Source organism: Cervus elaphus, chromosome 2 (assembly GCF_910594005.1).
Source record: "Cervus elaphus chromosome 2, mCerEla1.1, whole genome shotgun sequence".
In the NCBI taxonomy this organism is placed as follows: domain Eukaryota; kingdom Metazoa; phylum Chordata; class Mammalia; order Artiodactyla; family Cervidae; genus Cervus; species Cervus elaphus.
This window is the reverse complement of record NC_057816.1, coordinates 41,160,969-41,185,576: the sequence shown is the minus strand read 5'-3', so window position 1 is coordinate 41,185,576 and position 24,608 is coordinate 41,160,969. Positions and strand designations below refer to the sequence as shown.

The 24,608-nt window shown below is 37.4% G+C and overlaps 1 protein-coding gene across 1 annotated transcript in view; it reads right to left on the bottom strand.

Annotated features, from left to right (window-relative positions):
• Window positions 1-24,608, bottom strand: part of TMEM135 (transmembrane protein 135) — a 247,594-nt gene that overhangs the window by 77,228 nt on the left and 145,758 nt on the right. The gene's annotated exons all lie outside the window — the stretch shown is intronic.

The following is a 24,608-nucleotide window of genomic DNA, read 5'->3' as shown; positions in this document are numbered from 1 at the left end:
AGCCAATTGTTAAAATTATATCTAAGAATTCCTGAAGAAGTAACTAACCCAAGAACAAAGACAATGGCTTTAATATAGTGAAATCAGCAGAAAAATCATAAAGCTTATCAACTATTATATCAAGATAACCAGATTTTAAAATATAAAACACAGCCCAGTTGACAACCAATTATAATCAATAAAAAAAGCCTCTAAAAATACAATCATCCTGTATGGGATATAGACTCCCTATTAAAAAAAATTTTTTTTCTCTAATAGCAAGCATCAGAACACACAATAAATCTGGATTAAAGAAGCTCCCTTAAAACACATCACACTAAACACAATATACTAAGATGTATATGAAAAGAATTCAAACCCAAGTCCTGACCAAAAGCTTAGTTACACCAAGAAAGTGGATCTCCCATAAAATTGTTTTAAAACAATAAAACAGATGTAAAATGTGTTCCTATGTCAACAATAACAGTGTAAACTAAACACAAAAATTAATGTCCTCACATCACAAATGACAAGTGAACAATCATCAACTATTAAAGACTGACCACAAGGAACCACAAAAATGGTACAAAATCGTATTCAGCTGTTCCCAACACAAATTCTAGTTGACCTAAGGAAAGTGTAAAAATTACAAATCAAGCTTGACAGGTTGGCCACCTCGGCTTAAGATATGCATTATAAACACAAACTGAATGACTTAGAAATACATGAGCCTACCAACCCAAAAGAGGATAGGCATCTATGTTCATCAGTGATATTGGCCTGTAGTTTTCTTTTTTTGTGGCATCTTTGTCTGGTTTTGGAATTAGGGTGATGGTGGCCTCATAGAATGAGTTTGGAAGTTTACCTTCTTCGGCAATTTTCTGGAAGAGTTTGAGTAAGGTAGGTGTTAGCTCTTCTCTAAATTTTTGGTAGAATTCAGCTGTGAAGCCATCTGGTCCTGGGCTTTTGTTTGCTGGAAGATTTTTGATTACACTTTCGATTTCCTTGCCTGTGATGGGTCTGTTAAGATCTTCTATTTCTTCCTGGTTCAGTTTTGGAAAGTTATACTTTTCTAAGAATTTGTCCATTTCATCCAAGTTGTCCATTTTATTGGCATAGAGCTGCTGGTAGTAGTCTCTTATGATCCTTTGTATTTCAGTGTTGTCTGTTGTGATCTCTCCATTTTCATTTCTAATTTTGTTAATTTGGTTCTTCTCTCTTTGCTTCTTAATGAGTCTTGCTAATGGTTTGTCAATTTTGTTTATTTTTTCAAAAAACCAGCTTTTAGCTTTGTTGATTTTTGCTATGGTCTCTTTAGTTTCTTTTGCATTTATTGAAATATTACTCAGCTGTCAAAAAGAATTCATTTGAATCAGTCCTAATGAGATGGATGAAACTGGAGCCCATTATACAGAGTGAAGTAAGCCAGAAAGATAAAGAACATTACAGCATACTAACACATATATATGGAATTTAGAAAGATGGTAATGATAACCCTATATGCAAAACAGAAAAAGAGACACAGAAATACAGAACAGACTTTTGAACTCTGTGGGAGAATGTGAGGGTGGGATGTTTCAAAAGAACAGCATGTATACTATCTATGGTGAAACAGATCACCAGCCCAGGTGGGATGCATGAGACAAGTGCTCGGGCCTGGTGCACTGGGAAGACCCAGAGGAGTCGGGTGAAGAGGGGTGGGAGGGGGGATCGGGATGGGGAATAAGTGTAAATCTATGGCTGATTCATATCAAGGTATGACAAAACCCACTGAAATGTTGTGAAGTAATTAGCCTCCAACTAATAAAAAAATTAAAAAAAAAAAAAAAAAAAAAAAGAGGATAGGCATCATGCTCTCTGATTTCAAACCATATTTCAAAGCTATAGTAATCAAAATGGTATGGTATTGGCATAAAAAGAGAATACAGAATGATACAGAATAAAAGGGCCCAGAAATAAACCCATGCATACATGGTCTATTGATTTATGATAAGAATACACAATGGGGATACAACAGTCTCTTCAATAAATAGTATTGCAAAAATAGGATAGACACATGCAAAAGAATGAAGCTGGACCACTATCTTACATCACACACAAAATTAATTCAAAATAGATTACAGACTTGAATGTAAGGCCTGAAACCATAAAACTCCCAGAAGAAGACATAGTTGGCAAGCTCCTGGACATGGGTCATGGTGATTTTTAAAAATCTGACACCAAAAGCAGCAAAAGCAAAAACAAAGTGAGATGGCAAACTAAAAAGTTCTGAAAAACAAAGGTAACCATCAACAAAATGAAAAGGAAACTTGAATAGGAGAAAATAATTACAAATGACATAATTGATAGCTAAAATCCAAAATATAAAAAGAACTCCTACAACTCAATATCAAAAGAACAAATAATCCAATTTTAAAATGGTCAGAAGATTAAATTTTTCCAAAGAAGACATATAAATGGCCTACAAGTACATGAAAATATGCTCAACATTAGGGAAATGTACATCAAAACCATAATATGATATCATCTAACACTTGTTAGAACGGTTATCATCAGAAAGACTAAAAATAACAAATGTTGATGGGGATATTAAGAAAAGGGAACCCCTGTGTACTGTTGATGGGAAGGTAAATTGGTGCAATCACTATGCAAAACAGTATGGAGGCACCTCAAAAAAGTGAAAATAAAACTGCCATATGGTCCAGCAATTCTACGTCCAAATATTTATCCAAAGAAAATGAAAACACTAGCTGTAAAAGACATACATGAAGCACTATTTACAATAGCCAAGATATGGAAACAACGTAAGTGTCCATCAGTAGATGAATGGATAATTAAACCAAGGTATACACACATACACAGACACACAGACACACACACACACACACACACAGGTGGGGGGATACTATTCAGCCACAAAAAAATGAAATCTTGCCACTTGCTTGCAACAATATCGAAGGACCCCAAGGGCACTATGCTTTAAGTGAAATAAGTCAGTCAGAGAAAGACAAATATCATATGATCTCTTCCGTGTGGAATGTGAAGAAGGAGGAAGAAGGGAGAAAGAAGAAAGAAGAAAGACAGACAGAAATTTGAGATCACAGACACAGAGAACAGATATGTTACAGATGCAGGAGAGTGCTGGGAGAAATGGGGCAGCTGCATTTTTTTTTTTTTAGTTTAAATAAATTTAATTTTTTAAAAGGATGTGTGTGTTAATCACTTAGGCATGTTCGACTTTTTTGACCCCCATGGACTGTAGCCCACCAGACCCCTCTGTCCATGGGATACTCCAGGCGAGAATACTGGAGTGGATTGCTATCTCCTTCTCCAGGGGATTTTCCTGACCCAGGGATCGAACCCAGATCCCCTGCACTGCAGGCCAATTCTTTACCATATGAGCCAAAGGGAAGTCCATCCTTTTAAAAGGGTGGGTATCAATTACTAAAAAACAAATACTTTTATTAATTTCTTATAAAATATGAAATATTTCATTATAAAGTATATAAAATCTAATAAACATGCACACACTCTTCTCTCCTATCTCTTTCTATTAAACAAATATTGGTCAAGTGTTACTGTTTTCATTCTATACAAAAGATATTTAAAAATGATTCTAACCTTCAAAGATCTTATAGAATACTACTCCATAGTTTTAATTCTGCAGCTACTTTTCACATGTGTGGCTATTTAAAAATTTTTATAGATTTATTGAGGTATAACTGACATATAATGTGTACAAATTTGTAATTTCTGACATACGTACACAGCTGTAAAATCAGAATAAAGATAACAAACATATTTATCACACCCAAAATATTTTTAATAGCATTCCCTCACTATCTCTGTGGTGATGTCACCTTTCTCATTCCCAATACTGGCAATTTGTACCTTCTTGTCTTTACTAGTCTGTGAACTTATTAACTGTATTGATTTTTATCAAAAAAAGAGCTTTTCCTTAATCAGTTTTCTTTTTCCATTTTCTATCTTGTTTACTTTAATTTTTATTAATTCCTTTTTGTTTGATTTGATTTTGTTTTCCTAGTTTCTTAAAGGTAGAAATTTAGGCCATTGGTTTAATTTTTTGTTTGTTGTTTTTTTTTTCCTGGTATAGATGTACAATGATATAAATTTCCCCCTAATGTCTGATGTACAAGTATCCTAATTTTAATATTCTAGAGTCCATTTTTGTTCCATTCAAAATACTTTCTAATTTTCGCTTTTGCTCCCTTTTACAACCCATGGCTTAATTCAATTCAGTTCAGTTCAGTCGCTCGGTGGTGTCTGACTCTTTGTGACCCCATGGACTGCAGCACTCCAGGCCTCCCTGTCCATCACCAACTCCCAGAGTTTACTCAAACTCATGTCCAAGACTTCGTTAGAAGTGTGTTATTTGATTTCCACATACTTGGGGATTTTCAGCTATCTTTTTGTTGTTATTGACTTATTTATTCTATTAGGGTCAGAAAATACTTCATTGGACTTGATTATTCCTAGATTTATCAAAACTTACTTGATGTCCCAGAATATGTTTTGTATGTTTGGTAAATAACCTGTGTTCCTTTTAAAAGAATGTGAATTCAACTGCTGTCGGGTGAGGGTCAAGCTGCTTAACAGGGTTGTTCCAATCTCATCAATCTTTATTGATTTATTTATTGGTTCAACAATTATTGAGAGAGAGTATCAAAATATCCTGCTGTAATCATGCAGGTGTCTCCATAATCTCTCCTCACAGTTTGTCAGTTTCTCCTTGGTGTATTCTGAAGCTCTGCTATTAGGGACAAGACATTTAGAATTACGCCTACTTTACCATGATGAAATTACCTTCTTTGTCTCTGGCATTCTTTGCTTTGAAATCTATTTCATCTGACCGTAATTCCAGCTTTCTTTTGGTTACCGTTAGTTTTCCACTTTTAATTGATTTGGTCTTTATATTCAATGCCTATAGACATCATATTGCTGTTTCTTGCTTTTTTATCCTGTCTGAAACCTCCACCTCTTCATTTGGCATATTTAGATTGTTTATATTTAGTATGATTATTGGTAAGTTCAGAACTAAACCTATCCTCTCGCTATTTTTCCTACAGTTTCCTTTTCATAATTTTCTTTATTTGTTTTTAGCCGTGCGGGGTCCCGGTGACTGCGGGTGCTGTTCCCCACTTGCGGTACACAGGGGGCCACCCTGCAGCTGCAGTGTGTGGGCCTCTCTTGTTGTGAAGCGCAGGCTCTAGGTGCCCAGGCTCCAGTAGTTGCTGCTCGTGGGCTCAGAGCTGCGGCTTCCAGGCTCTAGAGCACGGGCTCAGTTGCTCTGCAGGAGATGGGATCCTCCCAGACCAGGGATTGAACCTGGGTCTCCTGTCTTGGCAGAAAGATTCTCTACCAGTGAGCTAGCAGAAAAGAACTTGATAGTTCCTTATTTGTTTCTTTTTTCTTCCTCTGCCTTTTTTGAATCAACTCAGTTTTTTTTAAAAGACTCCATCTTCCCTCCATTGTTGGCTTGTTTGTTTAAAGGCTTTGTAGTAAACATCTTTAAATTGATACAGTCTCCATTCAAGTGATATTATACCACTTAACATATAAAATGGAATTCCTCAATAGAATACTTCTGTTTCTTCCCTGTTCCTAACATTTGTGCTATTGCTATCATCCATTATAGTTCCTATATATTTTATAGAAAATATATTTTAAATATTTTTCTTAAAAATGTATGTCTAAAAAAGTTTTGACCTTTGTTTTTAAAGTTATTTTTTCTGGGTATCAATTTCTAGGTTGATCAATCATTTTATTTCAGTAGTTGGCTCAATGAGTACCACTTGACTGTCTTCTTAGAATTTGATTATGAGGGGTCTTATAGTCTTCTTCATTGTTTCTTTTACTAGGACATCATTAAATTTCTTTGATCTGTGGATTTATAGTTTTCATCAAATTTGAAAATTTTTAACCATAATAACATGAAATATATTTTCTCCCTCTCCTCTTTGGGAACTCCAATTATTATATAGTAGGTCACCTAAAGTTGTTCCACAACTCAGTAATTTTCTCTTTAGTTTGTAAAAAAAAAAAATCCCTTTATTCTCCATGATTCATTTTGGATCATTTCTGTTCTTATGTCTTCAAGTTCATTCATATTTTCTTCTGTAACATATAATATGTTATTAATGCCACCAGTAAATTTTACACACATAATTATTATATCATAATTCAAAATTTGATTTTTTTCCCCATTTTCCATGTCTCTAACTCTTGTGAAACTACAGAATTCACTTATAACAATGCTTTCTAATGTCATTGCCTGCCAACTAATAGCTTGGCAGTTTTCATTCAGTGTTAATTGACTGATTATCTCCTCATTACAGGTCAACTTTTCTTGTTTCTTACTGCATGGCTGCTAATTTTTACTGCTTATCAAACATTCTGAATTTTACCTTGGTGGATGTTGGATATTTTCATGTGCCCATAAATCTTCTTGACTTTGTTCTTGGTCACAGTTATTTGGAAACAGTCAAATCCTTTAATGACTTGCTTTTAAGATATTTTAGGAGGGGGGTGGGGTAGTGCTCAACTTAGGACTAATTATTCCCCGGCTGAGATAAGACCCTTGTGTGTACTCTACCCAGTGCCACATGAATCTTGAGATTTTCCAGGCTGGCTGATAGGAACAGACACTATTCCTACTGCTATTTGAGTGCCAAGCACTCAATCAAGCACCTCTAATCCTTTCAGGTCATTCTTTCTTTGACCTGGGGTATCTTCCTCATGTACACGACCTAATCAGTAACCAGCTGAATACTTTCCTCTCTCATCTTCAGTGGACTCCGTCCAACAGTGGATACCATAATGAACAAGCAGTTACAGACATACCCATAATTGCAAAAAGTGCTATTAAACCTGTCTGGCTAGTAAATGACATTTCCACTGTGCATTGTGGTAATGCTACACTTAACATATTCTAACTTTAGCTGCAAAGTATACATCTGCACATATCTATTTTTATACTTTACATTTTTATGTCTAGTAAATAGACAAAAATACAAAATATCACAGTTTACTCATTTGTGGAAATAATACAATATTAACTATTACACAGATTGTAAGCATTGAGTGAGATAACATACATAAAGCCTGAAAGAATAACCAGTACATCAAAGATGCTCAAGAAATAGTAACTACTGACAAGAAATAATTTCTCTATAATCCTCTTCCATTTCACAATAATTGTACAATATACTTAAACAGGATAAGTGCTTTTGAAATTGCTATTATCACTTTGATTTTTTTAATTCAAAAAAATAATGAAGGGCATAATACAACATGAATGAACCTGAAATAAAAGTGAAGGAAGCCACTTACAAAAGACCACATGTTGTATGACACCATTTATCTGAAATTTCAGAATAGACAAATGTCCTTACAGCAAGTAGAATTATGGATGTCTAGAGCTAGAGGAGTGAGGGCTGATGGAGTTTGCCCATGGTATATGGTTACTTCAGGGGTCAATGAAAATATTCCAAAATTAGGTCACATGGAGACGTACACAGTTCTGTAAACACACTAAAAACCCATGAAACTGACACTTTTATAAATTTTATAGCATGTAATATATCTCAAAAACACTTAAAACTTTAAAAAAATTAATACAAATACTTGAGAGAAACAAAAACTCAAATGAATGACAAAAATACAATGAAAAGAAAGTTCCCTTATATTCTAGAGCTCTGGTATTCTGTCTGTATAGAATTGTGTAGGTGTATCCATGTATGTGTGTGTACATTTGTGCAAAGATACATGCCAAATAAAGACACTCTTTTATACTTTTTAATTTTACACACATACACACAAAGGAATGCTAAGGTTTATTTAAACAGTCTGTGAATAAATAGAGTGGAGGCAATATATATTGAATACCAAAGTAAACACTGTAAACTTGCACGCGTATCTCTGGAGGTAAATCTTTAGAATTGAATTCACGTATCAAAGATAGGTGCATTTTTAATTCTGATATACTCTCATATCAATGGTATATATCAAAGTAGTCATACCCTGACATGAACAATTTCCCTGTAGCCACAAAACTGCATTTTATCAAACTGTTTTATCCTTGCAATGTGATAGATGAAAGAAATGATATATTATAGTTGCATTCTTCTTACAAATGAAATTGAGCATCACAGGTTTATAAATCTTTTTGTTTTTTGGTCAGTTGATTTAACTACTTTTTCATATTCTTTGCCTATTTTTCGACTGTGGATCTTTTAGAAGCCATTTTTATTTTTTGAAACTGAATATACTTATGTGAAAACAGAGAATTAATTTCATTATTTTCTATTTGCACCAAGAATAGAGGTGGTTAAAATAAAATACTGTGTATTGGAAATTTCATAATGTACTAAACCAAAAGAATATTTAAGTTGAGTGCACAAATAACATGAAAGTAAAGTTCATTCAGCTGAAAAATACTGTTTTCCCTGGAATAACTTTTCAGGAAGTGATAGATTTACAATACATGGCTTCCTGTTAGAGAGCTTACAAAACTTGCAGGGAAAAACTGTACTATGGCTGTCTTCACTATGTCACGAAGGATTATATGAAAACTATCCTTCTTGATGCTCTAACAAAGAAACAATACCATGATATGTGAATACTTTATAAACCTAAAAATAACCAGAAATACACAAAATGTGACTATGACCCGGTAAAGAAGGCTGTTTTTACCATTTAAGCTTCAAAATGGTTAAAACACATATCCTGAAGTCATTTAAAGTCCACTAGTGACCTAAACAGATGGTGCGTTTAACTACTTCCTCCCACAGAAATCTTCTGCTTTTCTTTAATATCCTCAATTAAATGTTCCTCAGCCCTGTTCACTGCCTGTGCCCACTCCTGCCTGAATTGTCCAGAGATGCTCCTTGTGGCCTGGCCTTCACTACTCACACCAAGCCCGTTTCCTCCCCGTAGTCATTGCGCCCCTTTCCTTCCATTACACAAATAAATACTGAAACCCCATCTCCGCTCTCTGGAAAAGACCAATAAATTTCTCCTTGCCTCATGGGTACTTCATTCATATTTTAGCCACGCATCCACCCTCCCTCCCACTCAAAAAAAGAGTGATCAGCTATTTATGCATTACTAACATTTTGTGTCTGAGCAAGTCAAAAGGAGAGAGATACAGACGGTCTGATAAGCTCTAGCCTATCAGGAGACCTCATGATCGTCAAGAGAACAAAATCACTAGTTATCACCTTTTCCCATATATTTACTACAGTGCTTGCTATACTGCCAGGGTGTTAGGGCAATAAAACCACATAACACTGATTCTTGTTGTCAGTCAGTCTAGTGGAAATGTAAGCATATTAACAAATCAGCCAAAACAATATGCTAAGACAGAATATTTACATTTTACCCTACAAGAGGTGCTCACCAAAACATTTAATTAATTATTATTTTAATTATTCAATGTATAATTAGACAAAGCTTTTTTGGTTGTCTGTATACCTTTATGTCTCCAACGTAAGTTACTCAAAACACAAAGTGCCCAAAAGCAATCGCTATTTCGTGTAATTCCATACAAGGACAGATTCTTGATATTCCATTATAAGGCTTCTGATAAAAAATTTAATTTCTATGTATAGCAACCATTTTTCAAAAACTAAATAGTACTCCCATTCATACACTTTGTAAAGCTGGAACTTAAGACTCTATAACCATTTTCAATTTCCCTAAAAACACAGACCATTACCTAGCCTCTTGGGGAAGCCATTTTTATAAGATCAATGAGTGTTATCACAATTTGCAATGTATATATTTTGCTTTGAACGCACAACAGATCATTATCACAGTATTAATATGCTTTTAAAAATGCATCATCTTAAGTAGTGGGATTGTTAAATAGCTATGTATTGCTTTATAATTTTTTTAAATCCTTATATGATTTGAATCACATAATACATAGTACATCTTTAGAATCTGTCCCTTTCTTTTGGATTAGCAGTTTTACTTACTGATTTTTTTTTTAAGTTTCCTTTCCTTGACATAACAAATACAGGAAAAGTACAAAACACCTTGGGGCCTTTAGGGCCACAAATACCAGACTACTGGTAAGAAAGAAGTCTGGGGTCTCCAGATTAAGAGTATAAACTTCATCAAATCACTTCCATTCTTTAAACCTTAATTTTTCATCTTTAAGAAACAGGGCACTCAAAGCCAGTGCACTGGGATGACCCTGAGGGATGGGATAGGGAGGGAGGTTCAGGGCGGGGCACAAATGTACACCCATGGCTGATTCATGTCAAAGTATGGCAAAATTAATTAGCTCCAATTAAAACAAATTAATTTTTTAAAAAAAGAGACATTAGGTTAATCTCTAGGATCACAACTCCAAAATTCTATGATTCCATGAGTCAATTTTTTTCAGTGCACAACAAAATTATTTCAAAGCAAACTGTCACTAATATATGATGAGCCAAACCTCAGAATATATGTATATACTAAGCAAAAGAGAGCATTTTCTCTGACTGAACTGAGGGTGGGAAATCACACTAGGTATGCCAGCTCGGCCCAGGCTCTTCCTTGCACTGCTCACCTTTCTTGATTTATACCTTCAAGGTCAGCAAACACAGTCTGGCAACATGTTAACCTTGACATTTTCCAGTTGTGGAAACAGTGATGTTAGATAGAGGCAAGGAAGTACGGACTGTATGATGTGCTGTCCTTTTATGGTAAATAGGTAAGCTGTATTTTGTCTTCCATAAAAGTGAAACAATTTACAGAATCTAACTATAGAACTAACTATAGAATATTTCCATACGAAGTAACTAATACAACCTGAAAACTACAATCCTTATTACAACACAATTCTAATTTGGCTGGCAAATTAAAAAAAAAAAAAATCTTTACATTACAACTTACTATTTAAAAGATTACAGATAAAGACTTAGACATTTAAAAAAAAAAAGACTTCAAAAGAAAATTCAATGGTCAAGTGAAAACCACCATGTGAATTCACTCTCTAAACAAAATACTTATTGAAAGCATATTCTCTAAATCGGTACTACAAAAATCAATCCAACATTATCACCAAACACCCATAGCACTTTATTTATATCCCTATTATTATCATATAAAGGAAATTCAGTTACTGGAAGTAAAGGTTGTCTAATGACATATTTAAAAGCTATCAAGATGTTCAGCTGCTTCTTTTCTTTCCCATGCCCATTTCTCTATTTTACAGTCAACTAGTTGGTTATTAAAAGTCATTAAAAGAGCAAATCAAAGCAAACAAGAAAGGAAATGTGAAAAGGAATCATAAGGAGCCAAAAAGAAACCATAAGAGTGTTTACAGTTAAAGGTAAGTTATAAAAATAAACAATAAAGAACCAGAGAACAGAGAAAGAGAGCAAAGTAGACGAGCAAACCAGACAATGAGCTGCTATGGGTGCTGCGCATTTTTTTAAATATTACCTCTAATCTTAATAATAGCTCTTCAAGGTAGGTGTTTGGTTTTTTGTTGTTGTTTTTGGGGGGCAGGAATTGGAGGATAATTGCTTTACAACATTGCGTTGGTTTCTGTCGTATGACAACATAAGTCAGCCTAAGTCTGCATACATCCCCTCCCCCCTGAACCTCCCTCCCCGTCCCCCGACCCCACCTCACCCCTCTAGACTGTCAGAGCACCAGGGCACCAGGCTGAGCTCCAAAGGAGGTTTTCAGTCATTCCCATTTTAGAGATGAGGCAACTGGACTTGGAAAGTACGCTACTCACTTAAAATCAAAAAATATTTAAGTGGCTGAACTAAGACTCAGAGCTAGGACTGTCTGATTTCAGATTCAAGGCTTTTAATTATATCCCTCTGCCTCTAGAAAAACTTTATTAATGGTGATCAGGTAGCTACTCTGCTTCCAAGGTAGGGATAATCCCTATAATGCTTCCTATATGTAATATATATATACACATATTTTTTAATAAGTGTCTGTCCTTTAAGAAAGGGGGAGGGATGAGGGGAAACCTTTCAGAGTTCAACATAATAATTAAAATAATAGTGTAAAAATAACATCAATTACTGATGTTACTGAATGCTCCCTATATGTCACATGCTATATTCTGTGCTTGACATACATCACTTTATATAATCCTCAAAATAGCCTTGTAATGTAGGGGTTATTATCCCCACTTCAGAGAAGAGCCTTAGAGAGACAGACAATACTGGGATTAAGCCAGATCTGGCAACCAGGTGTGGTTGCATGGTCATGGATTTCTCTCAAAAACTTCTTTAAAAACTCCCATTAGAGAATTATGGCTCTTATAAATTTCATTCAGCTTAATTATAATAAAACACTCAGCTAAGATATAGTCTTTGAAGTGCAAATCAAAACTACTACACATAAATCATTTAAAAGTCTACAAATAACAAATGCTAGAGAAGATGTGGAGGAAAAGGAATTCCTAAGTTGTTGGATGTTGGTGGAAATGTAAATGGGTGCAATGACTATGGAAAATAGCATGGGGGTTCCTTAAAGAACTAAAAACAGAGTTGCCATATGATCTGGCAATCCTACTTCTGGGAATATATCCAGAGAACAGTATGATTTGAAAAATTACATATGCCCCAATGTTCACTGCAGCACTATTTACAAAAGCCAGGACATGGAAGCAACCTGAATGTCCATCAACAGAGGAATGGATAAACATGTGGTTCTCACACACACACACACACACACACACACACACACACACACACTGGAATATTACTCAGCCACTAAAAAGAATGAAATAATGCCACTTGCGGCAACATGGATGGACCCAGAGACTGTCATCCTGAGTGAAGTAAATAAGTCAGTCAAACAGAGAAGGAGAAATATCCTGGGACATCCCTTATATGTGGAATCTAAAAAGAAATCATACAGATGAATTTACAAAACAGAAAGAGACTCATGGACTTAGAGAATGAACTTACGGTTGCAGTTGGGGAAAGGATGGATGGCAGGGATAGTTAGGGAGTTTGGGATGAACATATTCATACTGCTATATTTAAAATGGATAATCAACAAGGATCTACTGCATAGCACATGGAACTCTGCTGAATGTTATGTGGCAGCCTGGATGGGTGGGAGTTGGGGTAGAATGGATACATGTGTATGTATGGTAGGCTCCCTTAGGTGTTCACCTGAAACTGTCACAACATGGTTAATCACCTATGCCCCAAGACGAAATAAAAAGCTTTTTAAAAAAGATGTGGGATATGTGTGTGTGTGTGTGTGTGTGTGTGTGTGTGTGTGTGTGTGTGTGTGTGTGTGTGTGTGTGTGTGTGTGTGTGTGTGTGATGGAGTACTACTCAGCCATAAAAAAGAAATAACACCATTTGCAGCAACATGGATAGGCCCAGAGATTAACATACTACATGAAGTCAGAAAGAGAAAGACAAATATCATATGATATCACTATATGTGGAATCTAAACATGATACAAATGAACCTATTTACAAAACAGAAACACATTCACAGACATAGAAAACAAACTTAGGGCTATTAACAGAGAAAGGAGGTGGAGGAGGGATAAATTAGGAGTTTAGGATTAGCAGATACAAACTGCTGCTGCTGCTGCTAAGTCACGTCAGTCGTGTCCGACTCTGTGTGACCCCATAAACGGCAGCCCACCAGGCTCCCCCGTCCCTGGGATTCTCCAGGCAAGAACACTGGAGTGGGGTGACATTTCCTTCTCCAATGCATGAAAGTAAAAAGTGAAAGTGAAGTCGCTCAGTCGTGTCCGACTCTTAGTGACCCCATGGACTGCAGCCTACCAGGCTCCTCCGTCCATGGGATTTTCCAGGCAAGAGTACTGGAGTGGGTTGCCATTGCCTTCTCCGAGATACAAACTACTATATTTAAAATAGAAAAACAACAAAGTCTTACTGCATAGGACAGGGAATCATATTCAATATACTGTAATAAATCATAGTGGAAAATATATATATATATAACATCAGTTCAGTTCAGTTGCTCAGTTGTGTCCAACTCTCTGTGACTCCATGGACTGTAGCACACCAGGCCTCCCTGTCCATCAGCAACTCCCAGAATTTATTCAAACTCATATCCATCAAGTCAGTGACCCATCCAACCATCTCATCCTCTGTGGTACCCTTCTCCTCCTGCCTTCAATATTTCCCAGCATCAGGGTCTTTTCCGATGAGTCAGTTCTTCACATCAGGTGGCCAAAGTATTGGAGTTTCAGCTTCAGCATCAGTCCTTCCAATGAATATTCAGTACTGATAACATATGTATATGTATAACTGAATTACTTCCATCTCAGCTCAGTCAGTAAAGAATCTGCAGCAAGGCAGGAGACCTGGGTTCGATTCCTGGGTTGGAAGATCCCCTGGAGAAGGAAATGGCAACCCATTCCAGAATTTTTGCCTGGAGAATCCCACGGACAGAGAAGCCTGGGAGGCTATAGTCCATGGGATTGCAAGAGTCAGACATGACTTGGCGGCTAAACTACCACCATACCATAAACTAACACAACAGCTATAAATCAGTAAACAATTTAAAAATTAAAAAAAGATATAGTCTCTGTTATAGAGTGCACTACTTACATAATGAATCAGATTTAAGAAAAGCAAAAATGACCAAAAAATTTCCATAATCCTCAAAACTTGTACAAAATATTTATTCTAGAAAAAAAAACATTTGTTACATTTTGAAACTAAGTACCCTAATATCACAATCAAAGAAACACAGCTTTTACATTTTAAACTAAGTAACCTAAATATCACAATCAAAAACTTAAAACCTTACACACTGACACATAAGGTGAGAAGAGAAAAAAGTTACATGAGCCAGTTTTCTTATATGTTTACGTAACCATGTAAGTGACCATTCTTCATCCTAATGCTGCCAAACATCTTACTTTTTCAATTCAGAAAACAATACAAAAAAATCTCACGTCATTCAGCAAACAGAGGATCGAGAAAGGTTTTATACGGACTCAGAACAAAGTTAAAGCTGAAAAAATATTGTGCCTTCAAGCAGGGCAAAGTAGACAGGTCGCCTAGGTGAAACCTCATTATTATAAGTAGACAATTTGTAGTAAGTTACTTACTTTTCTTACAAAGGGTGGTATTCCCATTAACCTCAAATAAGAACCAGGCTTAGGGTGACATTCTGTTTTTCCCTGAGAGACATAACAACAATAAATAGGAGCTTCCAGATTACTTCACAGAGGTCACAGCAGGGCCACCTACAACAGCACAGGGCAGTACAGCAATTCAGGATTCTGTCATTTGATGGAGGTAAGAAAGACCGTTAGAGTGAGGGTTACTCTAGTCCTGACTAAGGGGGCCAGCATGGCAGCGCTCACTCACGGCTCCCCCAAGCCACACTGCTGTGGGTGAAAGGCCAACAGCTGCCCTCTGGCTGAGTCCCACGTCTGTGGCGACCACCGAGAACCAACTCAACCCCAGTACACAATGTGCAACAAGCGGTCGTGAGCAGCAAACAGAGGATGTGTGTGATCGCCACTGCCTTTTAAACACAGCGCGTGGACTGACGTGCACTCACTCGTGTCCTGAAGTGATGGAATGTGCCTGAGTTTCCCCAAGCGCTGTGCCCTGAGCCCACACCCAAGTCATCTGCCGGTGATTGTGCACATGCTCACTCTGGAACTCGTTTGAGAAAATCCTTCCCTGATTAGGCATGGCTTTGCTCCTGTCTGCCTTGGTTCTCACTGTTTCTATCCAGCTGCAGATTCCTCTCTGCAAATTCAGTTCTCACCAACTACCATTTCTTCACACACGAAATGTCCAGAACCAAATTTTCTTTCTAATGAGCATTTAAAACGTCTTCAAGCACAATGAAAGCAGGCATTAAAAGAAAAAAAGTGAGGAGAGTGCATGAATTCTGACTCAGATAAACTGCAGAAGACTTTACAGTCATCTCCTCCAAAATTATTTCACACACAAGATTTTTCCTTTTATGCCTCCCCAGTTTATTACATCAAGGAAACGGAATAGATCAAGGCCTTTCACTGGGTAACCTTATGAAAACCTCTGTGCCTTTTTTTCCTCCCTGGTCAGCATGAAAGATTCAGTATCCAGTTTATCACTAACAGACATAGTGATATTGAGACACATAATTTTTCAAAATACCACAAAAATATTTTAGCAGTATATAGATAAGAGAAGGATAAAAGAATTTAAAAAATCACTGCTGATATTTTTTTAAATCCAAAGTCAACTTTGTTTGATATCAAATGGGTCTAGGGCAGTGAGAAGAAATTTAAGTGCTTACCAAATTTTGTTCCAACAGTAAAAATAAATTAAGAATAAAAAGACAAAAATCTAATGCAACTGTAAAATCAAATTTGTATCCTGTATTAGCTATTAGTTATGGATTCCAAAATGATTAAAGAGAAGCAATTTATAGACCAGAGGTCACATCTATCATGGAAAACTCTCTTCTGCTTTGTAGTCTATCTAAATGTGGTCAAGAGCTTGCAGGAAATCTGTGTACAGACAGTTTGAAGGATGCATCTGGACCATATGAACTTAGATTCAGGCAGGCAATCTGTGCTTATCTGAAAGTCAAAATCATAATTTTAGGCACCAATATCTAGGAATGTCTGTACAAAGTCTTCATCCCTTAAAAGCACATTATATTGCTAATGTCAAAATTCTGTTTGGCAGGACGGATGGATGGATGGATGGATGGGGGGAGAAAGACAAACAGGTTGGTTGACAAGCACAATTCCCCTTCAGAATCCTCTAGTCAAAGGATAGTATTTCATGATTCTCTAAATAAACTCAAAACAATGTACTTGCAAATCTGAATAGAGTTTGTACTTGGAGAAATCTCCACCTTGTTTTCTTTCTCTCCATCTTATTTGCCTTTTCATGATGCTGCATCTAAGAGAACTAGGAAGTTTCAGAATGAAGAATGTGATCCTCACATGGTCTTTTACTTCCTCAAGTATGTTTACAACCTGATAGTCATCTGCTTCTATAGAAATTTTCATGAAAGGAAATATAAGTTTTGTTTTTTCTTCACAATTTTTTTTTCTCCAGAAAATGTCATTAAAAGGCATGGGAAGAAATGAACAAAGGTTTTCTTAAACTTTCTCACAATAGTATTCTTAACGTTCCCACAGTCTTTGTTAGTGGCAACTAGCCCAGCTGCAGAGTTTCAGCTTACTTCTCCAGTATTAAACTTTATGATTGCATCATATAGGTTCTTTTTTATTTGAAAATACCAATAACATAAATGTATACTTACTCTAGGTTATATTCCAAAGCAGTACCTTGAAAATGCAGGTTATCAGACATACAAACATATGGGACATAGATTTCATGGTAAAGAATAAAAGAAACATTCATTTTATTCATTTGTTTAAATCATAGAGTTAAGTTTTTCTTTCATCTAACTATCAGATTTTTTCAAGTGGCTATTTTTAAAGGTATCTTACAGTTTGGAAAGTTAGAGACTTCTCAAAACAAAATTCTATCAATCACAGCATATACAAAAACCTCCCTGGCATATTTCTAAAACACCATGTCTAAATAGCATTGTTGTCTCTGCCCATAAAGTTAGAATGAGATGAACAAGCAGTATATCAACTTAATATCATCCTGGCAAGACGGTTAGGAATGAAACAGAGTAGTATCCTCAAAAATAAGTCCTCACAACTCCCAGAGCACTTTGAAACTGATACGACTTGGCCTTCTCAGTCTTCAAAATTTAATTAGTGACAATAAACCACACTAATTGGGGGTGGAAGCTAAAAGCTCTGAAGAGCATTCCAAAACGTAATTTTCTTAGTGTATTAAATACAGGGCATGGCAAAAATGAGGCATGTGTGTATGTGAGCCAAATTTTTCACATGGAAATTCTGTCTATAACAACAAACAGTCTGATTAATATTTTAATAGGAAAGGCCCCTAAGGAAAGCAGGTGGTTCCTGGTACACACAGTCGCAGTGTCTGAATTGCTAAGCACACATTCCTTCATCTTAATCAAGCTAGCAGTCAAGGCATAGACTGGCATTTGGGGAAGTAAGGTTTCATTTTTATAAAGGAACGAGGGTAAAATGACCAGTTTTTACTGAAAACTAAACATTAAAATATTACTGTGCTTCAAAATTTTCATCAGAACTAGACCTTTACATGCAGTGAGATTCACCCAAACAAAAAGTAAATTTTGCAGTGAAATATATATTCAGTAATTCATAATATAGTATGAATGACTAGAAAAAAACTTTCCCCTTTTATCTATAATAACAGAGTGACATGAATTTATTTTAACTTTTTATTTTGTATTGGGGTAGAGCTGATTATAAAGAATCTGCCTGCAATGCAGGAGACCTGGGTTCAATCCTTGGGTCGGGAAGATCCCCTGGAGAAGGAAATGGCAAACGACTCCAGTACTCTTGCCTGGGGAATTCCATGGCTGGAAAAATCTGACAGGCTGCAGTCCATGGGGTCGCAAAGAGTCAGACACAACTGAGTGACTCACACACATAGCCGATTAACAAACAATGTTGTGATAGTTTCAGCAGAACAGCAAAGGGACTCAGCCACACATATATAGCTATCTTCCCTGGTGCCTCAGACGGTAAAGTGTCTGCCTACAATGCAGGAGACCCGGGTTCGATCCCTGGGCAGGGAAGATCCTCTGGCGAAGGAAATGGCAACCCACTCCAGAACTCTTGCCTGGAAAATCCCATGGATGGAGGAGCATGGTAGGTTACAGTCCATGGGGTCACAAAGAGTCAGACACGACTGAGCGCCTTCACTTATTCTCTCCAAAACTCCCCTCCCATCCAGGCTGCCACACAGCACTGAGCTGAATCCCATGTGCTATACAGTGTGGGTCCTTGCTGGTTATCCATTTTAATAGACTGGTGTGTACATGTCCATCCCAAACTCCACCAAACTAAAAATCAGAGCATTTTTTTTCAACTAATTTTCAATACAAACCTATTGCCTGATTACTTCATTTCTGAATACATAGGTGATTAAAACTTACAGTTGGCTAAGAAAAGTTAAGAGATCCCATCGTAATTAACTGTAGACCATTCTTAGTACCCAGCACTCGAACTGCTGCCATTAATATTTTAATATACCTGAGCTGTAGCTCTAATGAGCCCCATGTCAATGCATTTATGTATTTCTAATGTCTTGTTTGAATTCCTATGTAAGAAATTTTGCACAGATATTAGGCGAGAATTCTACTGTCTTGCTTTAACAAAGTATTCACATGAAATCCGTGGGAATGACGACTTGCAAATAGCCCTGTGAGTGGACAACTGGCCATCTTGGAAGGTCCCAGTGAAATCACCATGGGTCACTGGAGGAGGAAAAAAGATTCAGGCATTATCATCAATTAAGGGAAGACCATCAGTATCAGTGGGTGTCCACATTTTTCAGATTACCTAGGTAACAGAGAGAAGCCATTGAGGAAACAGGCCCAAGTGAGCTAAATCTGATGAGATAAAGTGTTAGCAGAGACGACAGGCCCAGAAAGGTGTACAGAAACAGACCTTACAGAACCTGGAAGGAATTGACAGTGTGATGGACATGGCAAGACGCTGCTGAAAATAACTATATGCTACTTCACACATCTGCCTATAGCCAGTATTAGCCGACTTAATCACTCCAGGCCAAGACAAGTCTCAAAGATCAAACGGACTGCCACTTAAGTCACTCACTCGGCCAAACCACAGTTTTTCACCTGGGCTCCGGGGACGGTGGAGGCGGATCTGTTGCTGGAGGTGGGGCTGCGGGAGGCTGTCCTCACACTGCACATGGTCACCAGCATCTGTGGCCTTTCTCACTAGACCCACAACAGCAACCCCCCACGACAGGGAGGACAGCCAAAGAGGTCCTCAAACACAGCCAACTACCCTGCCCTCAGCTGAAACCACTGACCAATAGGAAGCCTAAAGATGCTTTATTTGGACCACTCATGCAATCCTAAGCACTTATAAAGCCCCGAAAGTGAAAAGAGTGAAAGCGAAAGTCACTCAGTCATGTCCAACTCTTTGTGACCCCGTGGACTATAACCTGCCAGGCTCCTCTATCCATGGAATTCTCCAGGTCAGAATACTGGGGTGGGTAGCCTGAGAACTTTCTAATCTAAGCCCTTCTCTGTGACAAAAATCCCTTTCTTTGATGACTATAAAAGATCATTGTACAGTGTTTGATTAAGAAACTTCAAGAATGAGAAACTTTCAACTTTACCAGGCCACCAAGTCCATTTTTTGAACAGCTCTAGTTGAATATTCTTCCTTACTGTTGCAATGAAATCTGCCTTTCTCTAAATAATTCTCGTAATTCCTAGTTACATAGAAAACAAACTCTTTCTCTACGGAGTCAGTCCTTTCAGTATAAAATGATAATCTCTGTACTTTGTTTCCTTCGTAGGTAAGAACTAAAAGGGACACATAAATAATCTCAACTGATATTTTAGGTACTCAGTGGTCAAGGAGTCACCCAAGTTGTCTCACAGAAGTAGAAACTCCTAGCTCCAGACAGGTCCAGACCTGAATCACATATGCATTTATAACAACATTTATAAACTCATCTGTTTTTTCATTTAAATTTTCATATCTTCAAAATTACACCTATAACTGAGGGAATTACTTTTTATTTTTCTAATTATTTCCTTTTCATTTAAATAGGCAGTCAATGTCTGACAAATAGTGTTTTTAATTATAAAACAGTAAAACTCTACTTCCTCACTGGTGGACTAATATGCCTCTGAAAGACTTTTCATTTTGCTGTTTTACTATATTCACTGCCTTCATAGATATGCTAACCCTTAATTTTATATAATTTTAACTTTTGTGTAATTGATGCTCTGAATTTGGAGTTGCTAAATTATACAATATGTTCTTAAAGTATTTGACAAAATCAAAGCATACAGTCTCCATTTTAGAAAATACATTCTAGAAATGGCTTAAGACAAAAATATTTTTATAAGACCTTAAGTCATTAGTGTCTTAACTGCATAATTAACCTCATATATCCCAAAGTCAACTAGCCAACAAGTCGAATTACATAAAATGGTGGTTTTGTCCAAACCAAATCCAAAGCCAAGTCTTTGTCCAAACAAAATCAAACCTGCCAAAACTATATGTAAAATGAAGGAATGTAGCAATGCTCCGCTGAGGTGGTGCTCTGTCTCCGACCACACTACCCAGCAGTTCCTGGGAAGCTCTGCAAACTCTGGAAATATGTGAAGAATATGTCAGAAAACAATTTCCTGTCACATGGCAAAGAAGGAAAAAAAGCTCAGAGACTGAAATGAGCGACAACTACGTGTACTGGATTTGAAGAACATCTCAGATCCCCTCTCAAAGCAAGTCTGTTTCTTAGTTTACATATCATTCTATTAATAGCAACATAAGCTAAGCAGTTTTCAAAATATAATAGCAAATTCAGCATAGGAGGCAAAGGAAAAAAAGAGGGGATGCTAGAGGGAGGTATAAAAATAATAATTAAATCATAATTGAAAGCAAAAGAAAAATTATAAGAATGAGACATTTACAAAGTTGGCCGCAATGACTTCTCCCACCCCTGCACACAAATCCCCACGCTATCGACTCTGCAGTTCTGCTCAAGAGAGTCAGATAAGAGATGGAAACTAGTTCCCCCTCTATTCCTGGCTTAGTCCTATGACTTGCGCTGACCAAGAGAATGTGGCAAAAATGACACTGTATAAATCTACTCTCACTTCTCAGAACCTTGAGACCATTACTTAAGGAAGACCATTACTTAAAGAACTTCTTTAAGTAACGTTTCTTCTCTCCACTTGAGATGAGAGACTAGGAAGACAGAAAAGCAAACAACTAGCTCAGCTAAGGCCATGAAGCCTCAATCAAAGCAGCAAAAGACTGTAGCTGTGTAACTGATCCCAACAGAGACTAGCAGAAAAACTGGTTAAGCCCAGACTAAGTTGCCGCTGCACAGATTCATAAGCAAATAAAATCGCTGCTGTTTTAAAGTTACGTTTTGTAGTCGTTCATAACATGGCAATAGAAAACAATGTGTGGTTCGTTGCTAAGATGTGTCCGATTCTGTACAACCCCATGGACTGCAGCATGCCAGGCTTCCCTGTTCTTCACTATCTCCTGGAATTTGCTCAAACTCATGTCCACTGAGTTGGTGATGCCATCCAACCATATTATCCTCTGTCGCCTCTTCTCCTCCTGCCCTCAATCTTTCCCAACATCAGGGTTTTCTCTAATGAGCCAGCTCGTCACATCAGGTGGCCAAAGTATTGGAGCTTCAGTTTCAGCATCAGCCCTTCCGATGAATATTCAGGATTGACTTCCGTTAGGATTGACTGGTTTGATCTCCTTGTTCTCCAAGGCACTCTCAAGAATTTTCTCCAACACCAGTTCAAAAGCATCAATTCTTCGGCACTCAGCCTTCTTTATGGTCCAACTCTCACATCCATACATGACTACTGGAAAAACCATAGCTTTGACTAGACAGACCTTTGTCAGAGAAGTGATGTCACTGCTTTTTAAAATGCTGTTTAGGTTTGTCATTGTCTTTCTTTCAAAGAGTAAGCATCTTTTAATTTCATGGCTACAGTCAACGTCCACAGTGATTTTGGAGTCCAAGAAAATAAAATCTGTCACTGCTTCCATTTTTTCTCTATTTATTTGCCATGAAGTGATGGGACCGGATGCCATGATCTTAGTTTTCTGAATGTTGAGCTTTAAGCCAACTTTTTCACTCTCCTCTTTCACTTTCATCAAGAGGCTCTTTAGTTCTTCTTCACTTTCTGCCATAAGGGTGATGCCATCTGCATATCTGAGGTTATTGATATTTCTCCCGGCAGTCTCAATTCCAGCTTGTGCTTCATCCAGCCCAGCATTTCTAATGATGCATATAAGTTAAATAAGCAGGGTGACAACATACAGCCTGAACACCCTTCTTTCTCAATTTTGAACCAGTCCATTGTTTCATATTCCATTCTGTTGCTTCTTGGCCTGCATAAGGTTTCTCAGGAAGCAGATAAGGTGGTCTGCTATTCCCATCTCATTAAGAATTTTCCACAGTTTGTTGTGATCCACCTAGTCAAACGCTTTAGTGTAGTCAATGAAGGAGAAGTAGATGTTTCTCTGGAATTCCCTTGCTTTTTCAATGATCCAATGGGTGTTGGCAATTTGATCTCTGGTTCCTCTGCCTTTTCTAAATCCAGCTTGTACATCTGGAAGTTTTCAGTTCATGTACTGCTGAAGCCTAGCTAGAAGGATTTTGAGCATGAATCATAGCCTTGTGTAACTCCATGAAAACTATAAGCCATGTCATGCAGGACCATCCAAGTGGACAGGTCATGGTGGAGAGTTCTGACAAAATGTGGCCCACTGGAGAAGAGAATGGCAAACCACTCCAGTATTCTTGCCTCGAGAATCCCATGAACAGTAGGAAAAGGCAAAAAGATATGACACTAGAAGATTAACCCCTGAGGTTGGTAGGTGTCAAATATGCTACTGGGGAAGAGGGGAGAAATAGCTCCAGAAAGAATGAGGAGGCTGGGCCAAATAGAAAACAATCAGTAAACCAAATCAAAATTAACAGTCAACAGGAGATAATTTAGTATAAACTAAAGAGCCCTACAGCATTTGATAGGTCCTAAATATATAAATGGGCTTCCCAGGTGGTGCTAGTGGTAAAGAACCTGCCTGCCAATGCAGGAATCATAAGAGATTAGGGTTCAATCCCTGGGTTGGGAATATCCCCTGGAGAGGGGCATGGCAACCCACAAATACTCCAGGCAGTATTCTTGTCTGGAGAATCCCATGAAGAGAGGAGCCTGGCAAGCTCCAGTCCATTGGGTCACACAGAGTCAGACACGACTGAAGCAAATTAGCAAATTGCATAACGTGTATGGAAATGTATAAATATGATATTATAAAAGAGTTTTATAATAATAATCAAGATTGCATGGAGAAATATCACTAACCCCAGATATGCTATGCAAACGACACCACTCTTCTGGCAAAAAGGGAAGAGGAATTAATGAGCCTCTTGATGACAGTGAAAGAGGACAGTGAAAAAGCTGGCTCAAAATTCAAATTAAAAACGTTTGCTCCTTGGGAGAAAAGCAATGACAAACCTAGACAGTGCAGAGACATTATTTTGCCTAGAAACGTCTGTATAGTCAAAGCTATGGTTTTTCCAGTAGTCATGTATGGATGTGAGAGCTGGACAATAAAAAAGGCTAAGCGCCGAAGAATTGATGCCTTTGAACTGTGGTGTTGGAGAAGACTCTTGAGAGTCCCTTGGACTGCAAGGAGATCCAACCAGTCCACCCTAAAAGGAGATCAGTCCTGGGTGTTCATCAGAAGGACTGATGTTGAAGTACTTTGGCCCATCTGATTTGAAGAGCCGACTCATTGGAAAAGACCCTGATGGTGGAAAAGATTGAAGCCAGGAGGAAAAGAGGATGACAGAGGAGGTTGGATGGAATTACCAACTCAGTGGACATGAGTTTGAGTAAACTCTGGGAGATGGTGATGGACAGGGAGGCCTGGTGTGCTGCAGGCCATGGGGTCGCAAAGAGTCATACACCACTGAACGACTGAACAACATTAGTTTGTATTAATAATGGATTATTTAAGTTGTTTCATA